Here is a 19,581-nt window from a genome sequence, read left to right as displayed (position 1 = left end):
TGGAGTATCAGGACAACGCTCTAACCAACAGAATTACCCGGCCAGGGAAAGAACCTTTACCTTTAAGTAAGCCTGTATTTTCATATGTAAGATAACAAATCTTTGGAATGTCGGAGTAATTCCCCTTTTTCTGGACCCCTCACACCATAGTACAAAACCACAGAACCTCTCATTGTTATGTTGTTCCCCAAATACCATCTCTATGTGCTGTATTCATTGTTAACTATCCTATACCTAAAAATGTAAAAGAAATATGTGTATAGGAGAAAGAAATAAAAGAAAGAGAAAAGACTAAGGGAAAAAAAAGTTTCTCTCTATTCAATCTCAGAGAATTCTGTTTTGCTTTCTCCCACCTCCCTAATCTATCACCAATGGACTTCATGTAACCTACTTATGTCTTCTCCTTTGATTACCTATACTAATAAAAGGGTAATATGCTAATTGGACTGGACATCTTCCGGACAACCTTCCGGACGTCCTTCTGGACAAAGTCACAGTGGCGGGGCCGAGGCAGAGGCAGTTAGGGGCGATCAGGCTGGTAGGAGAGAGCAGTTAGGAGCAATCAGGCAGGCAGGCAGGCAGAGGTGGTTAGGTGTGATCAGGCAGGCAGGGGAGCAGTTAGGGGCAATCAGGCAGGCAGGCAAAGGCGGTTAGGTGTGATCAGGCAGGCAGGAGAGCAGTTAGGGGCATCAGGCAGGTATGCAGAGTGGTTAGGGGCAATCAGGCAGGCAGGTGAAAATCTCTAGCGAGTTTGCCTTGGTTCTGAATTCTTTTCTTAGCCAGAACTCAAGTACTCAGGTTGCTGAACCCAGGTCTGATCTGACCCCATGAGTCAGACACCTGGTGCCACCATTCCCAGGGCCAACAGTTCGATTGCTAATCAGGGCACATGCCCGGGTTGTGGGCTTGTTCCTCAGTAAGGGGTATGCAGGAGGTAGCCGATTGATGTCTCTCTCTCACCCTCTCTCTAAATCAATAAAAACATACTTTAAAAAACAACAACAAACCTTCCAGTTTTGCCCTGGCTGATGTGGCTCAGCTACTTAGCACAGTCCTGTACCCCTAGTTCTGGGTTCAATTCCAGGTCAGGGGAGGCAATTTGTTTGTTTGTTTGTTTGTTTTACTCTCTCTCTCTCTCATCAATGGGGGAGGGAGAGAAAAAAAACTTCCATTTCCATTCTCTCCCTCCAAAGAAAACACATCTTTGAGTGCCCTTCTAGCTGCTAGGTGAGATGCTGGATTTGTGAATCGCATCAAATTTACTGGGTTAACACTGGTCACCAAAAGATAAACGATTCCACTTATGAGGTATGAGGTACCGAGAGTAGTCAAATGGCTGGGGAAGGGGAAACGATGAGTTACTGTTTAATGGGGACAGAGTTCCAGTTACAAGATGAAAAGGCTCTGAAGAAGGATGGTGGTGACGGCTGCACAACAATGTGAATGTATTCCATGTCACGGAGCTTCACTCCAACGGTTAAAGTGGTAAATTGTATGTTATATATATTTTACCGCAAAAAAGTAGTGCTTTTAAGCCCTAAGTTTGTGGTAATTGGTTAAACAGCAGCAATAGAAAACAAATGCGGACAGTGAGCACTGCTTTCTCCCTCCCTCCAGATCCCTCCACATGGAAAAGGCCTCTGCTCTCTGTCTAAGAACTTTCTCTGACAAGGGAAGCAATAAACCAAGGTCACACAAAGAACCATCCCAACAGAGAACAAGGGCCCAAGGAACTCACCTCTCCTGCAGGGCTGGGAATAAGAGTTCCAAAAAGCTTTGTGCACTGGTACTGTCAGTTAACAATCACCATGGTGAGACTCTGAATGGGTTCCCTATGGCCAGAGCAGGCACACCCGACAGGCAATGCAAATGCTCTAGGGAGGAAGAAGGTCCCAGTGTGATCTACGTGAGCAAGCCAACCCGCCCAGTGGGCTAGGGCCTGCAACTGTGACACCAGAGGTCACTCAGCCCTGGAGATGACTCAGTTCATTCCTACCCACCCCACCTCCACTCATTTCACAAATGGGGAAACTGACAACCAGAGAGGAGGAAGAGACGTGCCAGGTGACACAGCAAGATCCTAACGGCTGCCCAGGACCCTCACCTCCTGCCCCCAAGCCAAGAGCTCACTGTCCAAAAGGCAGGAGGCCAGCCAATTGCTGGGAACGACCAGCATCAGAGCTACAGTAGGCTCATGCAAGTCTTCAAGAACTGATATTCTCTGATAACTAAACAAACCATAAATTTCAGTCTAAAAAAAAGATCTTTTGTGAAAATGTGTGATAAAGCAAGTGCTATATAATGCTATATAAGTATTTGACATGTTTACTTCTGTTATTGTAAAAAGTTATTAAAAACAGAGAAATATATCTATAAGTTACTCATTAAAAAAAAATAATAACAACAGCATCTACCGGGAAGGTCCAGGTTACGTGGGGCTAGGAGCCTGTACAATTTTAGGGACCCTCTTTAAGAAAATGAATACAGAACACTTTTTGGCCAATTTTACAAAAGCACATAATTTTATGAATTCCCTCCCAGGGCAGGGCCCTGGGAGGCCCACGGGCAAGTGCTGTGAGAGAGGTCTGAAGCTGGAGCTTAACTTTCCTTCGCTTCACAGTAAGACCACCTACGGACTGGACTCCCGCGACAGAGGGGGGAAGCAAGGGCTCAGCCTGGCCAGGCTCGGGCTCTTCTCTGGGGAGGGAAACACAACAGCAGTTACAGGAAAACCCACAAGGGCCTCCGTTTCAGAGCCATTCCCGGGAAGAATGGAGATAAGGCTGACAATCAGGAAATGTGATCTCTGGAGCTGGGAGGCGGGGAGAGGAGTGTCTAGAAAACCACTTCTCCGCCGCAAACCAGGGCTCTGCGGAACACATCACCTATCAAATGAGTGGGCCTGTAGGAATCCGCGTTGTCAGCCCCGCTGCCCAGCACCTGGGCTCCGTGAAGGTTTTGTAATTCACAAACACTTATTTCTCTGTGGAAGGGGTGCTGCTGCAAAAGAGACTCTCTGACTTAATTTTGTTGTCATGGAAAAATGGGAGATGGGGCAGCGTGCTGTGGCTGTAGCAGCTGCCCGGCCCCCCCTGGACTGTGCCTGAAGGCACCGTAATCAATGGGACAGACGTCACCGGGCCCTGCCAGTTACATGCGTGAGCCATCTCACCTCCATGTGACAGTCCCCCCTAGGTCCTCTCTCAGAATGAAATGGGGGATAGGTGGTAGGTCAGGTTATGACTAAAGACCTGAAGGCAGCAGCGTTCCCTGGCCTCTACCAGGGAGGTCCTGACCCGCCCAGGGCTCGGGGCCTGTTCAAACAGCTCTGGAAAACAGCAGTCCCTTCACACCCAAGCTGGGAGGCCCTCTCCACCTCCCAGTGGCTGCGCCACCCCAGTGCCAGCCTTGCCAGCAGCAGCAGGGACACCCTCCTTCAAACAGCACTTGCTGAGGGCTGCTCTCCTAATGGTGACAGGTCCCCAGGCAGCCTGGCCCGGCTGGAAGCTGAACAGAAACTCCCACCGGAGCCGACAGAACACACTGGAGAAGCTTCCTGCGGAGCTCAGGTACGGCTGACCCTGTGTCTGTAGGCGGGATCCTAAGCTCTGCCAAAAGACGCTGGGCCGAGTGATTGCGCGCCATGGCCAGAAAATGGACGGTTCCGGAGATGTATGTGTGACAGAAAGAACCACAGGAAATGCGTGTCCATAGCTCAACCAAGCCGATTCCTCAGCACTTTGCATCTTCAGGACTTCAGCTCAGAGTCCCTCGACTTGCTCCGTCCTCCTGTCTCCTTTACACCTTTCTTAAGCCTGCGTCAATCCTGGTCTTCCTTTAGGCCAGAGAGAGCTCACTTCTTTCAGGAAGCCCACCCTGATAGCCCCTCCCACCATGATCCTTACCTGCACTTGGCCTAAAAGGTTTTCTATGTCCTCTCGTGTTCTAATAACAGTCCTGTTTTCCAGTACCTACAATAGGCACATATATTACTTTATTACACATTCCTCATTAATCTTCACAGTGTTCCTACAAGGCAGGTATTATCACCTCAAGGGAGCTAAGGTTCAGAGGTGATTTTTGACAAGCAAGGGTCAGACACCCAATTTGTGCCCCGGCGAGAGCTACTTTTTCCTCGGCCTCCCAAGGAGATATAATGTCCAGGACAGGCCTTTCCTTCTCCTGCCACTGGCTGGCACAAGGCTGGGCACAGCAGGGCCCGACACATGCCAACGAGACACCAGTGGACCCTGACTCATCTCTTCCACACCCCGGGTGGCACCTGTTCTGAAGGCCTCTCTGGGCGGAGCTTCTGGTACGTAGGCTCCAGGAATTGTGGGGGCAGACGACACATCTAGGACACTTCTCTCTCCCTCCCATGCCAAGGCAGGCCCTCATGGGTGTATGAACATCCCTAACTCTGCTGAGAAGGGAGTAGGTGGCCCTGCTCTCTGTGCCCCAGTGCCCTGCCCGCGTTGGGCTCTGTCTCACCACTGGAGGTGTGGGGTCACGGGTGCCATTAAACCACAGAAACAAGCCAGGGAGAGCCCCAGGGCAGCAATCCACCAACCCTGACGGCATTTCCCACGCAGTGAACAAAAAGCCCACAGAGGTGCTGTTAAGCATTCAGCTCCCCACCCACACGCCAGGAATTAAGAATAGCTGGAGCCTGTGTCAATCATTAGCCAGGCAGTGCCTCAGACCTTGCCCTGTAAGGGCTGGCACCTGGGGCTGCCCAGCCAGGAGAAGGCTGGGCAAAGCTGGCTGGGAGAGTGGCAACGCGGCAGTGTCTAGGCTTACACAAGGGGCTGCACCTGATCAAGCAGGTTCTGAAAGATACCTCTTAGAAATAAAACATCAATCACACAAGAACCCTACAACATCGGAGCTGGAAAGGGCTTCATGAAATCGTTTGGTTCAAATGGCTCATTTTACTGAGGTGGGAGCCCAGGCCCAGAGCGCAGGCCCAAGGTCTCAGGACTGGCTGGGGCAGGACAGACTCCAGAACCACGTTTCTCTACTTCCAGGCAGATGCACTGTGACCCAGGCTGGCTCCCTCCACTCTGCACACTTCCTGGGCTCCATTCCACCTTCCTGGCTGGAGAATGGCCTTGGGAAATGTAAAGAAAGTGACTCTGCTGCCTCCCCAATAAATCCCACAGAACCGAGCCACACAGGAAGTGTCATCTGCTCCAGGGAAGTCTGTGACATCGTTTCCCCCCAAGTTCACCTCCCTAAGACTTAGCAGCTGCCGACAGAAGGGTTGGCAGCCCCTGGGGTACCAGGAACTGCAGAAACCACGGGCCCCAGCTCCGTTCAGGGTTCAAACGGCCTCTGCCCCCAAGCTCTCCCAGAAACAGTCACCGATGTGTAATACCTGAAGCTGAGGGAGCTCGGGAGGCGGGAGAAGCACAGCAAGATACCCTGCCTCCCAAAGCTGGGCCCTGGAGCCCCCACCCCGTGCTGTGGGGCCTGTAAAAGCGGGAGGTGGCTGCAGGGGGCAGAAGGTGGGCCTGCCAGACCTGACTAGTGGGAATCAGCACATCAGCAGCTGCCGGTTTCTTCACCAGTCGCAGGACTGGAGGCCGCAGGGCTCGCACGGCCTGCTGGCTCACCACTGCAGGAGACACCCACCATTCCCACTTCCTAAGCTGAAGAATAGTCTTAGACGATGGCAACACTGACAAGCACAGTTGTAGCTTCGAATTAAGGACAGCAGTGGGTGGTGTTCCACAAACTTCTGATTGTCCCTTTAAACCATCTGTCCCCCCTTCCTTCTACACAGAACACTAGCTGCACTGGGGCACGTGGCAGCCCCCAATAAGGACTATGTATTGAAGTCTCCCTGGCAGCCAGGCAGGCCTGTCAGGTAGATGTGAGGGGCAGCTGTCCTGGGCCAGGCAGTAAGGGAAGTGCTGCAAATGAGGAAGAGCAGGGCAACCCAACGTGTGGTCTCCAGACTGGCAGCATCAGCACAACTTGGGCACCTGTCAGATAGGAAATTCTCAGGCCCCACCGCAGACCTCCCACCTCAGAGCCTTTGGGAGTGCGGTCCAAGAATCTGTGTTTTAATAAATCTTCCAGGTTGTTCTCAAGTTTGAAAACCATAGCCCTACAGGATGCTGGGAGCAACTTCACATATGGAGTGTGGTGCCTGCACAACCTCACAGAACAGACACTAACCATCCAACTTCTGAAGAGAAAGAGATAAGCAACTCCCTTAGTTCATAACCAAACCTGAATCCTAATACAGGCAGGTGGGGAAGAATGATGAGGAACTTAACCAAGATAGCAGCAATCAGGAAAGAAATAACATCCAAGTATAATAAATAATAAACAGAAAACAAGACGCAAGGGATAAAATCAAGACTATCAGGTATGTGAACAGTCTGAATTTTCTACCAAAGACACAGGCCACCACATTCAGTTTCTTGTTGTCATCACTGTCTTCTGCGTTCCTTTCTCCCTCCCCTGCACCAGTCATGTGCTGGTTACAAGAGAAAACACTTTTTTAAAATAACATTCTGTCATCCTTTCTCCCTCCCCATCTGAGTCATGTGCTGATTACAAGAGAAACATTTTATTTGTTATTGAGAAAGAAAGGTTAAAAATTAAGGTTGGCAGAGCCAGCACACCTAGAGGACAGCTCAGACCACATCGAAGCACCACTACCCAACCACCTCCACAAGCAACACACTCAAGGGGCGGACTCAGTGAGCACCAGAGCCCAGCTGTCCGCCCCGGTGGTCAGCCAGTCCTGGCAGCTGATCACCCTGGGGGGAAATCCCTCCCAATGACAGGCCCACAGCAATCAAGGCTCAACTACGAGAAGAGGGTGTATGTACAGAGCCCACACAGGGGGCACACCTCGAGTGCTCAGCTTGAGTGGTTGGGGAGGCTGTGCCACTGGACCCTATGGAACACCGACTGCATAAGGCCACTCTACCAAGCCTGTGCTATGCACCAGCTTTACCTAATACATAGGAACTAACACAGGGAGGCTGCCAAAATGAAGAGACAAAAAAGCATATTCCAAATGAAAGAACAGAAGAAAACTCCAGAAAAAGAACTAAACAACATAGAGACAAGCAATGCACTAGACGTAGAGTTCAAAACACTGATGTAAGGATGTTCAATGAACGTAGGGGAAGAGAAGATGAACTTAGTGAGAGCTTCAACAAAGAGATAGGAAACATAAAAAAACAGTCAGAAATGGAGAATACATTAACTGAAATGACGAATACATTAAAGGGAATTAACAGTGGAGTAGTGAAGCAGAGGATCAAATCAGAGATTGGTAAGATAGGGAAGTAGGAAAAAAACAATCAGAACAAAAAGAGAAAAGAATCTACAAAAATGAGGATAGTATAAGGAGTCTCTGGGACAAGTTCAAGCATGCCAACACTGGCATCATGGGGGTGTGAGAAAGACAAGAGAAAGAGCAAGAAGTTGAAATCCCATTTGAAAAAATGACAGCAAACTTCCCTAACTCAGTGAAGGAAATAGACATACAAGTCCAGAATATGCAGATTCCCAAACAAGATGGACCCAAAGTGGCCCACACCAAGACACGTCGTAAAAAAAAAAAAAGAAAAAGTTAAAGGTTAAAGACAAAGAGATAATCTTAAAAGCAGCAAGAGAAATGCAGTTAATTACCTACAAGGGAGTGCCCCTAAGACTGTCAGCTGATTTCTCAACAGTAACTTACAAGCCAGAAGAGACTGGCAAAAAATATTCCAAGTGATGAAAATCGAAGACCTACAACCAAGGTTAATCTACCCAGCAAAACTATCATTTAGAATTGAAGACCAGATAAAGAGCATCCCAGACAAGGAAAACCTAAAGGAATTCATCACCACCACCAAACCAGTATTAAATTTTAAAGGGTCTTCTTTAAGAAGAAGAAAAAAAGATAAAAAATGTGACCAACAAAATGGCAATAAATACATATCTATCAACAATTGACTCTAAAAAACAACAACAACCAGCAAATAAGCAGAAAAGAAACAGGCTTATAGAAACAGAGAACATTTCGATGGTTGCCAAATGGGAAGGGGGTTGGGAAGATGGGTGAAAAAGGTGAAGGGATTAAGAAGTACAAATTTGGTTGCTACAGAATAGTCATGGGGCTGTCAAGTACAGCATAGGGAATACAGTTAGTAATCTATAATAATAAAAGTGTAATATGCTAATTAGACCAGACGTCCTTCTGGACGAAGCTGGGGCTGCGAGGGAAGCCCGGGTCCCAGGTGCCAGAGGGAAGCAGTGCTGGCAGCCGGGGGAAGGAAGGACTACTCTTGCATGGATTTCATGCATCGGGCCTCTAGTATTGTAATAACTATGTACGGTTTCAGATGGGTGAGAGATTTATCAGGATGATCACTTAGTAAGTTATGTAATGTCTAATCATCAGGGTGTATACCTGAAACTAACATAATAATGTATGTCAACTATAATTGAAAAATAAAATTGCTTTAAAAATTTAATTTGAGCCCTAGCTGGTCTGGTTCAGTGGACAGAGTATCAGCTGTGGATCAAAGGGTCCCGGGTTCGATTCCAGTCAAGGGCATGTACCTTGGTTGCAGGCTCCTCCCTGGTCAGGGGTCATGCAGAAGGCAACCAACCGATGTGTTTCTCTCACATCAATGTTTCTCTCTGTCTTTCCCTCTCTCTTCCACTCTCCCTAAAAATCAATGAAAAAATATCCTTGGGTGAGGATTAACCAAAAAAGAAAAAAAAATTAATTTGAATAAGAAAAAATATTAAAGGTTGGGCAAAAACATATTAGATAAACAGAGAAAAACTAGAAGTGAAAATATTAACATTCAAAATATGTTGAGGACTTTTCAATAATCCTGTCTCAGCAAGCTGAGGGTTTTTCCAGCCATTTGCCTTTATCTTGAAAAACAGAACTTGGAAAACCACTCCCTAGGAGTTCATGGCACAAGGCTTAGCTATTCCAGTCCCTTTCAATAGTGTATGTGACTTAATGCACACCACAGAAAAGAACATAAGACTTGGAGGCCCAAGTCTTTACATATGACATTTGGCCCTGGGTCCTTTTTGTGTACTAACTTTTTTGTCTTATTCCTTAGGGAACAGAGAAAGTCCATCTTGCTGCCACAAATGAGGAAGGATACACACAATTGCAATCAGAGCAATTGGACCATCTCCTTGAACCTAAAAAAAAGCAGGTGGGACCACAAGGGAGAAGAGAGGACAAAGGCCTGACCCTGGGGTTTGCCCACAAATCTCATTTCATCCATCCCTCCAAATCTGGTTTTGAGTGCAGGAGGGGGAGCTCATGATAATGGAGAGCTGAGAAGAAAGTGGGGGGACACCCGATTACTACCGACTCCACAGCCTAAATTGAAACTAAAGGGGCATGGATGACCCCCCTCTGCCCCAAGGCTGACACCTGCCTCTAAATTTCTGAGCCTCTCACTGTTTCATAAAATGCACTTATTTATTAACTTTAGGACTATATAAAAAGAGGGGTTCCTCTTTTTATAGAGATCCTTACCAATATATTCTCCTAAGCACAGATAATATGGAATTAATGGCCAAAGGTCAAAAACATTAAATAAGCAACAAATGACACAGGGCGCAATGCACAAAGATAAGCTTGATAAAACTGTACATCAAACATGAAGGCTGAATTCACAAAGCTAGAACAAATACAAGCAGAGTTTGACTTAAAAAAGAGATCACAGTGACTTTTTGATATACTTCTCAGAATCAGAGAGATCAATAACCAAGGATAGAGGACAAGCTCAAGTTAACAGAAAAATCTCAAGTGGTCTCCCACAGAGAATAGTCTTCGCTCATGTCCATGAACCTTTTAATATTAATCATGTAGCTGGCCACAAAGAAAATCTTAGTACAGCCCGACAAAAGAGATTTTGCTGATCCTATTCACTAATCATCCTATATAAAAAAGGGTAATATGCAAATTGACCCCAATGGTGAACCGACCAAAACGACTGCTCGACCAGTCACTATGAGACGCACTGACCACCTCTCGGTCCCTTCCCCCGGCCGTCAGGCTCCGGTCACCCGACAGCAAACGGTGAACAAGGGGTAAGTGGCAGCGGGGGACAGGGCCAGCTGCAGGCAGCTGGGGACAATGGCCTTGATCGCAGGCCAGGCCTAGGGACCACACCCACACGCGAATTTCATGTGCTGGGCCTCTAGTAACCCAATAAATGTAGCAGTCAACAATAAAATATGAACATACCCCACCCCCTACAAAACTAGTCAGAAATTCAGAACCCCATCTTATAAATAATCCTTGGATCAAAACTTCTCTACACAATGACTAGAAAGCCATGGAAAGGTGAGCATTTCTTGCAAAAGCCCATTACCTAGAGCTGCATTCAAAAGAAAATGTGGAGCTTCATAAATTAAAAGACTAAAAATAAATGAACCAACTTATATAGTAAAAGTAGAGCAACAAAATATGCCCAACGTAAGGAGGAATGAAGAAAGATAAAGGTTGAACTTAATGACCAAACATAAAATAGAAAGGATACAAAAAATCCCGGGCGCCTGCCAGCAGCCAGAGGGAAGCCGGTGCCAGCAGCAGGGGGAAGGAAGGCCTACTCTTGCACAAATTTTATGCATGGGCCTCTAGTGTGTGTATATATATATTTACGTTCTAGCATAGCCAGTTAGAATTCCATTCACAATATCTAGTAAAGACATACTGCAAGGTCTGTAATCTGTCCCTGACTCGGAAAAGTTAATATCATAAAAATGTCTACTCTTCCTTATAAATACTAAATACAGTCAATGACATTCCAATTAGCATCCTATAGGTTTTAAAAAGAGCCTCCTTGTATGCATATATGCACACAGACAGTGGGGTAGAGGGGGCCTGGGGAGGGGGGCGGAGGTGGGCTGGAGGGGGCCAATGGGGGGAAAAGGGGACATATGTAATACTTTCAACAATAAAGAATTATTTTTTAAAAAAGAATTATTTCAATACCCATCAATAAGGGAAAAGCTTAGTAAATTATGGTACATCTGAACATCATATACAGACCTGCTACTGGCGTGGAAGAACAGTAACCTGAAGTCACTGGCCATGATAAATTAATCAAAAGCAGAAGCTAGAGTGCAGTATAAACATGAGTCCATTTGGTGAAACACGCAGTTTTACAGCTGCCTGTGTCTGTGACAGGGAGAGAGAGGGGATCCTTGACTGCAGGCCATCCACACTAACTTCTCAGGTGAAATGGGAGGAGAACAGGCTGAGGAAACAAAAACAAACACCCCTCAAGGTGTCCTCCAGCATCAGCCAATCTTTCTCCTCCCCTTCAAAGCCCACATTCAAAGCTTGTCTATAGTTAGTAACCCCAGATCAGTGATGGCGAACCTATGACACACGTGTCAGAGGTGACACGCGAACTCATTTTTTTGGTTGATTTTTCTTTGTTAAATGGCATTTAAATATATAAAATAAATATCAAAAATATAAATCTTTTACTATGGTTGCAAATAGCAAAAAATTTCTATATGTGACATGGCACCAGAGTTAAGTTAGGGTTTTTCAAAATGCTGACATGCTGAGCTCAAAAGGTTCACCATCACTGCCCCAGATCATCACCTCGGGCTACTCCCCACCCATTCATTCCCTAAGGCTTCTGCTACTATCATCCCACAAAAACAGCCCCAGCTAAAGCGACCAATCTCCTCCACATCACTTCCCACAGTAGCCATAGCCACTGCCGGAGGCTTCTGTGTGGGACACTGTCGAAGTTTTCTTTCCTGCTCTTGAACTGCTTTTTCTGGCTCCTTTACAGGCTCATCTTCCTTTACTCAGCTGTTCTAAGTTGAGTTCCTCAATCTCACCATGTCTTTGACATGTTACAACCTAGACAAAAATGTCCTTCTAGCCCAGACTCCTCCTGAGCCCCAGGCCCATCTGCCTACTTGGTATCTCAAACACATGTCCAAAACTGAATGCATGATCTTCCCCATTCTCCAGACTAGTTCCCATCCAGTGTCTTCTTATGTCTTATGTCTCAGGGGAATGCAGGGAACGACCCAGGCTGGGTGGGGCTGTCCTCTGCTTTGGTGCACACAGCATGGGGCTAGGCAAACAGTGGGTACTCATAATGAGGAGTTCCACAGAAACATGCCTTGTCACCCACTTCCTAAAAATAGCCGTGACCTTTTAGGTGGACACATCAGGCTCACATCTAGATCACCAGCACCCCCCCCCCCCACACACACACACCCTTTTCCCCAGGATGCCACTCCCCCAGGCTTAATCTGCCATATACTCCCTCCACCTCCCTGTTAACAGCCTCTGAATTTCTCTCTCCCCTCACTCTGATTGCTTTCATCTTGTTAGGGGCAAAAATAGAACAGTGGGAACTAGTTACGGTTATGGGAAATAGAATCATGCTCTGTTAACTCTGATTGCCTTGTTCTGGTTAAAGGACATTCTAACCTGGCTGGGAATTGTACGCCCAGGGACTTGGTGTCCACCTTAGACCTGGAAGTCAACCTTGGACTGGGGTCCATTCTCATTCAAGAACTGCCTATTATCATGGAAAGATTCATAACTGTTGCCCAAATAATGGAGTCCTTATTTCCCATTTTGCATACCCATTATTCCTTCTGCCTACTTCCCCATGTAATCTTTGTCCTGCCCAATAGAAGCAGTTGGCTTATGGGGGGTGCAGAGCAGATTTTTGTGAATGATCTGCTGCTCTCCCATACTGCGTTACTGGAATAAACACTCATCTATGATTCAACCCTCTAGTGACAGGCAACCTTGTCCGGGTTCAATTCCTTCCCTTCTGTTCTGCCAAGGCACTGGGACCTTCAGGAGCACAAGCACCTGGCAGACCTGAGCGTGCCACTCCCAGCTTCAAGGTCCCTTGCAATAACACACCCAAGGTATCACCACCCTTAGCCGAGCTCAAACCCCTTTTGCAAACATCTCACTGGATTCTGCAAACAACCATTTGAGGCAGGAGTTTTACCATCCAGAACACTGAGAGTCTGTGTGGTTACCTGGCTTGTGCCTGGTCATCTATCACGAATAAGCTCAGTCTCCTGACTCTGTGGTTGCCCTCACCCATTAAGCTCTCACATCAGTGTAGCATGGTCAGCTGTGATTCGGGTCACTGTTCTGGCTTTACTATTACGATCCTCACACCATGTGACCTTTAATTTCGGGGTTAGGGTCAGTAGACTGAATGTATGGCTTCAGTAGTTACTAGATATGCCACTGCATTTCAGCAATTCCTTTTAAAAATGCAAATTCCCACCAAGGAAACTTCCATTCCTTCCTTTTACCTAAGAGATGTCCTATGCAGGCAGCATTCAAATTCCTGATATTCCAGGGAAATGTGTTGTAGAGAAAAATTCAGAGAAACCTGAGTCTATTTGGCTATGACTGTGGCACACCCACATACAGATTCTCCCCCAAGTGTCCCTGGGAACCAAGTGCCAGGAACTGCTTCAGGCTTACGGGGAGATGATGGCAGCTAAGAGGGAGGAAGGAGGGAGAGCTCTAGGAAGGCCCAAGGGCCTCTAAAGAGATGTCGTTTCTACATTCACCTCCTTCCCACACTGGCGCGCTCGCGCTCGCTCTCTCTCTGTCTCTCTGTCTCTCTGTCTCTCTCTCTCTCTCTCTCTCTCTCTCTCTCTCTCTCTCTCTCTCTCCTGCAGTGAATTCTCAAGAAGAACCCACACTAACCTATTCTGGCTGTTTTCCCGCCTTCATCCCGAACTACCCAGCCTCCTCCCAATCACGTGACCAAGGCACACTCCTCAATCTTGGCCTTCTAGGAACAGCAATCCAGGATGGGCCCTGTCTGTCCCCCTTGCCCTGGCCACATAAAGGAACTCAAAGGCCTTCCTACTTGGCCTCTCAGGCAGCTCCTACCGCCACCCCTGCACTCGTTTCCATCTCCAGGTCTAATGTTGTAACAACAGGGGAACCCTGCTTCCCTGGCCTGCCTCTTTCACTCAACTGACAGCTACTGAGCACCCACATGAGGAAGGCCCGTCCTGGTGCCTGGTGCGGTGCGGCTCAGAGATTTGTAAGAAACAGCCCTCAACCCCCAGAGACAGAGGTCAGGGCAGAGGTGAGACACGTGGCCACATAAATACTACCAAAGGCCACTATGAGAAGTGGGCCAGTGCCAAAGGAGTGGAGGCGACCTCTGTGGACTCGCAACATATCTTGTCCCTTCTCGGTGGGAGCAGGCACCTGGAGGGCTCCCAGGAGGGTGCTGAGTAATGGGGCAGGAATGGGGGAAGGAGGGCATAACAGCACGAGCTAAGACAGAGGGACAGGTCAGAAGAGCAGTTCAGCTTGGCTGGACCTTCAACTGCATGACGGGAGTGATAGCTACTACTACTGTATTATCACTGACACCGGCAGACGATTACTTATGCGCAAGGCCCTGCTGTAAGCTTTATGTCCAATCTGAGTGACATCCTCCTGGGACACACAGGGATGGTATAGCAGTCACCACCTATTCAGGTCAACGCCTGAGCTGTATGGTTGCTAAATATATTCATTCATTTAACACCCTTCGAGGTTGGTATTGTTATCACCCCCATTATAAAGATGAGGAAACCAAGATCTGAAGACTAGTTAAGAGACAAGATTACGGAGGGAGGGATGCAGGAGCCTGAGGGGAGGCACCAATGCCAGGTCAACAAACTACCCTGGCACCTCACCTGACCACTCTAATCAGGGAGCACCTTACAGCACAGAAAGTGCCTGGAGGGAAGGGTACCCGTTAATCCTCCCAGAATTCCCAACAACTGGCTGAAGCAAGAAAGGAATGAAGGAACTTAATGAGAGCCAGTTAGGGGTGAGCTACTCCTGGACTCAGCTTGGCCCTGCCTGCAAGCTTTGGCTCCTGTTGTGTGGGCAGGGCACAGGCTCACCCCTCACAGCGCCACCCCATGCCCAGGTCAGGGCAGGAGGGGACACAGTGAAGGGCCTGGAGAGAGAGCAGAGCGGCCAGCTACCTCCACACCCAGGCTCGGTCCTCAACAGCCCTCCCTACACAAAGCCACTGGTTAGATGGGCGGGGACAGAAATGGCCCAGGCGCACAGCTTCCTGCTCGAGCTGCTACCGGCTGGCTCCCCGCCGGCCCTCCGCGTCTCTAGGTGAGGCACTCCATTCCCCACATCAGACGCCGTTTCCACCGTGTGAAGTCTTCAGGGGGCTGAGCTGAGGCCCCGGGAGCGACAGAAGTCCGAGAATCCCTCCCTGAAACTGTCGCCGAGGCTGGAGAGGGTGGAAAGGCGGAGGAGGTGAACGCAGGTGAACACAGCACCGGGATGAGCCCCGCTCTTCCCACTGAAGTGCCTACAAATGAACTCCAGCAGCAGAAACTCCCAGGAATTCGCGTGCTCCCGGTTCCGGGAGAAAGTTCCTGAAGGCAGCCCCCCCTCCAGCTCGCCCGAGGCAGCCTTTCCCGGAAGGGCGCACGCACACTCAGAACCAGCTGGGTCAGAGGGGACGGGCCGGCGGCCTCCCCACCCCGGCCCGTCGACCCGGGTCCAGGATCACCCGGTCCCGCGCCGGCCCAGGCCGTTCAGCCCCGACCCCGGCGGCGCAGCGCCGTCACGAGCCCGGGCCCTGGGGGCCACGGGGAGGAGAGTCCCCGCAGCTGACCGAGCGGAGGCAGTCCGTCCGGGACCAGCCGGACACCGCCCCCACCCCACGCGGTGCAACGAGGGTCCCCGCACGGCCGGCCGAGACCCTTACTCACCTGGCCACCGGCCACGGGGCGCGGAGCCGCGAGGGGTCAGGGGGGCGCGGCAGCAGCGGCGCTCTCGGCGGGCGTCCGGGCGCGGCGCCTGGGTCGGTGTGAGTTCGGCCCTCGGTCCGCTCGGCTCTCGGGGTTCTCGCCCGGCGGGCACCGGAGCCGCAGGGCGGGGCGGAGGAGGGGCCAACTGAGCGGAAAACTCCGGGTCGCTGCGGTCCGCACCCCGAGGCGGGGCCGCTGGTTCAGGGGCGGGGCCAGGAGGAGGGGCGTGGTCTGTGCGCAGCCCCGCCCCCAGGCGTGAGCCTTCGGGGCCCCTGGGGGGGCGGGGCCTCCTGGAGCGGGAGGAAGGAAGGCGTGGCCTCCGGCTCCCAGGCGAGGGAGGACTCCGCTCGGGCGCGGAGGTCTGGGTGGCAGGGGGCTTCTCCCACCGAGCCGAGTCCTGCCCTGCGCCGCCCGCCCGGGGTGGGGATTCCCCAAATCCTCTCCAGGCCAGTGTGCCCTTGTTAGTGACTGTCTACTGTGGTGAGGGCGCGCAGAGGTGCGGAAATGGAAGGGTGCGGGGAAACCTGACCGGCTACCTCCGCCCGGTGACCGGGCCCACCTAAGAAGGAATGGGGCTTCGCTCCGGCTGCCCCCGGGGAAGGCGAGAGCTAACGCCCAAGTCCGGGCCCTAACTCCCTCCCGCGGGGATCGCAGGGGGCGTTCAGGGGACGGGAGGCGCAGAATCGGAGCAAAGCGCTCCTCGGCCGGAGGGGCCGTGGGAACGAGGACTGGCTGCGCTCCTGCAGCTCCCGAATGGGCAGTACGGATTTTCACCTGCAGGTCCTGCGTCGCCGCATCCCCCTAGGTGGGCGGGTAAATGGCTTGAGGTTCGTTCGGAAACAAAACTTACTGGCTACGAGAGTTACACACCTTCTGTAAAAGATGATGTGATTGTAGCTCTGAAGAAAGCTAACGGTGATGCCGTTGTGAAATGCGAACCCCTTGCTCTGGCGCGCAGCATCTCCAGTTGCAGGATGCACAGATTGTGCCTTCCGGGCGGTAGGGTCTGGTTTCAGGACTCCGGCAGAACAGTGGGAAAGAGGAAAAAGACTGCCGGAGGACAGATGGCTTAGAAGTTCCATTAAGCCACAGGGAAAATAGATGGTGACAGAGGAATAGATCTACTTCCTATTAAAGATAGCAAATAGAAAAATGGAGGAAAATAAGGAGAGAATTGAAAGGTTTACAACTGCCTACAACATGCTTCAGAAAGAAATTTATATCCCAAAGAGGAAATCAATGAGAAAAATAATTCATATTCTTATTAGGGGCATAAATAGAATATTGGGGACTAGCATAGTTATAAGAAACTAGAGGCCCAGTGCACAAAAATTTGTGCACTCGGGGGGGTCTCAGCCCAGCCTGTGCCCTCTCGCAGTCTGGGACCCCTCGGGGGATGACCACCTTCTGGCTTAGGCCTGCTCCCCGGGGGTTGGGCCTAAGCTGGTAGTCAGACATCCTTAGCGCTGCTGAGGAGGCAGGAGAGGCTCCCACCACCACTGCTGAACTGGCAGCCATTAGCCTGGCTTGTGGCTGAGTAGAGCTCCCCCTGTAAGAGCACAATGACCACCAGGGAGCAGCTCCTGCATTGAGCATCTGCCCCCAGTGGTCAGTGTGTGTCATAGTGACCAGTCATTCCCAGTTTGTTCTGCTGTTAGGGTCAATTTGCATATTACCCTTTTATTATATAGGATAGAGGCCTGGTGCATGGGAGGGGGCCGGCTGGTTTGCCCTGAAGGGTGTCCCAGATCAGGGTGGGGCTCCCACAGGGGGTGACTGGCCAGCCTGGGTGAGGGGCTGAGGGCCGTTTTCAGACTGGCCAAACCCCCTTCAGGGTGGGGGTCCCTGCTGGAGTGCCTGGCCAGCCTGTGTGAGTGGCTGATGGCTGTTTGCAGGCTGGCCACGGCCCCCAGCCACCCAAGCTCCCAGTGGAGGCTGGCTGGAAGCAGGTATCTGGGATTTATTTATCTTCTATAATTGAAACTTTGTTGCCTTGAGCGAAGGCCACAGCCAGCCAGGGCAGGTGGGAAGCTTGGCTTCCTCAATCGCTGGGGCAAGCAAGCCTCCTGCTTGCTCCAGCTCCGTGGCTGCTGGCCGCCATCTTGGTTGGGTTAATTTGCATATAGTGGCTCTGATTGGCTGGTGGGCGTGGCTTGGGCGTGGCCGAGGTGCAGTCAATTTGCATGTTTCTCTTTTTTCTTTCTTTTTTTAAAAATATATTTTATTGATTTTTTTACAGAGAGGAAGGGAGAGGGATAGAGAGTTAGAAACATCAATCAGCTGCCTCCTGCACACTCACTACTGGGGTTGTGCCTGCAACCAAGGTACATGCCTTTGACCGGAATCGAACCTGGGACCCTTGAGTCTGCAGGCTGACCCTCTATCCACTGAGCCAAACCAGTTAGGGCATATAGTGGCTCTGATTGGCTGGTGGGCGTGGCTTGGGCGTAGAGGAGGTGCAGTCAATTTGCAAGTTTCTCTTTTATTAGATTAGATATTAGGCTTTGCAGACACAGCCACCCCAAAGCTGCTCGTCAGCCATGGTGAGCCCCACCGTGTTCTCTGACATCGATGGTGATCCCTTGGGCCGTGTCTCCTTCCAGTTGTTTGCAGACAAAGTTCCAAAGACAGCAGAAAAACTTCGGTGCTCTGAGCACTGGGGAAAAAGGATTTGGTTATAAAGGTTCCTGCTTTCACACAATTATTCCGGTATTTATGTGCCAGGGTGGTGACTTCACACGCCATCATGGCACAGGCGGCGAGTCCATCTAAGGCAGTGGTTCTCAACCTCCCTAATGCCGCGACCCTTTAATACAGTTCCTCATGTTGTGGTGACCCCCAACCATAAAATTATTTTCATTGCTACTTCATAACTGTAATTTTGCTACTGTTATTAATCGTAATGTAAATATCTGATATGCAGGATGTATTTTCATTGTTACAAATTGAACATAATTAAAGCATAGTGGTTAATCACAAAAACAATATGTAATTATATATGTGTTTTCCAATGGTCTTAGGCGACCCCTGTGAAAGGGTCATTCGACCCCCAAAGGGGGCACAACCCACAGGTTGAGAACCGCTGATCTAAGGGGAGAAATTTGAGGATGGGAACTTTGTCCTGAAACATACAGGTCCTGGCATCTTGTCCATGGCCAATGCTGGACCTAACACAAATGGTCCCCAGTTTCTCATCCGCGCCAACAAGCCTGAGTGGTTGGATGGCAAGCATGTGGTCTTCGGCCAGGTGACAGAAGGCATGCATATTGTGACAGCCATGGAGCGCTTTGGGTCCAGGAATGGCAAGAGCAGCAAGAAGATCACCGTTGCTGACTGTGCACAACTCTAATAAATTTGATGTGTTTTATCTTAACCACCAGACCATTCCTTTTGTAGCTCAGGGGAGCACCCCTTTACCCCGACTTGCTTGGAATGTTCTATAATCTTTGTGCTCTTGCCAGTTTATTGGTTTCCATAATTTCCTTACCCCTTCCCAGTCTAGCTGGATTGCAGAGTTAAGTTTATGATTATGAAATAAAAACTAAACAGTAAAAAAAAAAAGAAATATTAAACATGCTCTATTAACCATGGTTGTTTTGTTCTGATGAAAGAACGCACATTCTAACCCAGCTGGGAGTTGTACGCCCCCAGGACCTGGAAGTCAACCTTGGAATGCGGTCTATTAATCTATTATCATGGAAAGATTAACCACCCTATTGCTTAAACAATGGCCTCCCACCCACATTGCCTGTAACCTGTAACCATCACACCCATTTTTATTCCTTTTGT

At 49.8% G+C, this 19,581-nt stretch overlaps 1 protein-coding gene and 1 pseudogene across 1 annotated transcript in view; one reads left to right on the top strand and one right to left on the bottom strand.

The window, feature by feature from the left end:
• The window catches only part of ANXA11 (annexin A11), a 43,265-nt gene extending 27,324 nt beyond the window's left edge, over positions 1 to 15,941 (bottom strand). Inside the window, exon 1 of the mRNA XM_036337257.1 lies at positions 15,754 to 15,941. The gene's annotated coding sequence lies outside the window, so the exon portion shown is untranslated. The remainder of the gene's footprint in view (positions 1 to 15,753) is intronic.
• A 2,242-nt stretch (positions 15,942 to 18,183) lies between these two features.
• Positions 18,184 to 19,165, top strand: LOC118670196 (annotated as a pseudogene).
• The last annotated feature ends 416 nt before the right edge of the window (positions 19,166 to 19,581 follow it).

This window comes from Myotis myotis, unplaced genomic scaffold (assembly GCF_014108235.1).
Source record: "Myotis myotis isolate mMyoMyo1 unplaced genomic scaffold, mMyoMyo1.p scaffold_m19_p_15, whole genome shotgun sequence".
NCBI classification, from domain to species: Eukaryota; Metazoa; Chordata; class Mammalia; order Chiroptera; family Vespertilionidae; genus Myotis; species Myotis myotis.
This window is presented reverse-complemented; position numbering and strand designations above follow the sequence as displayed.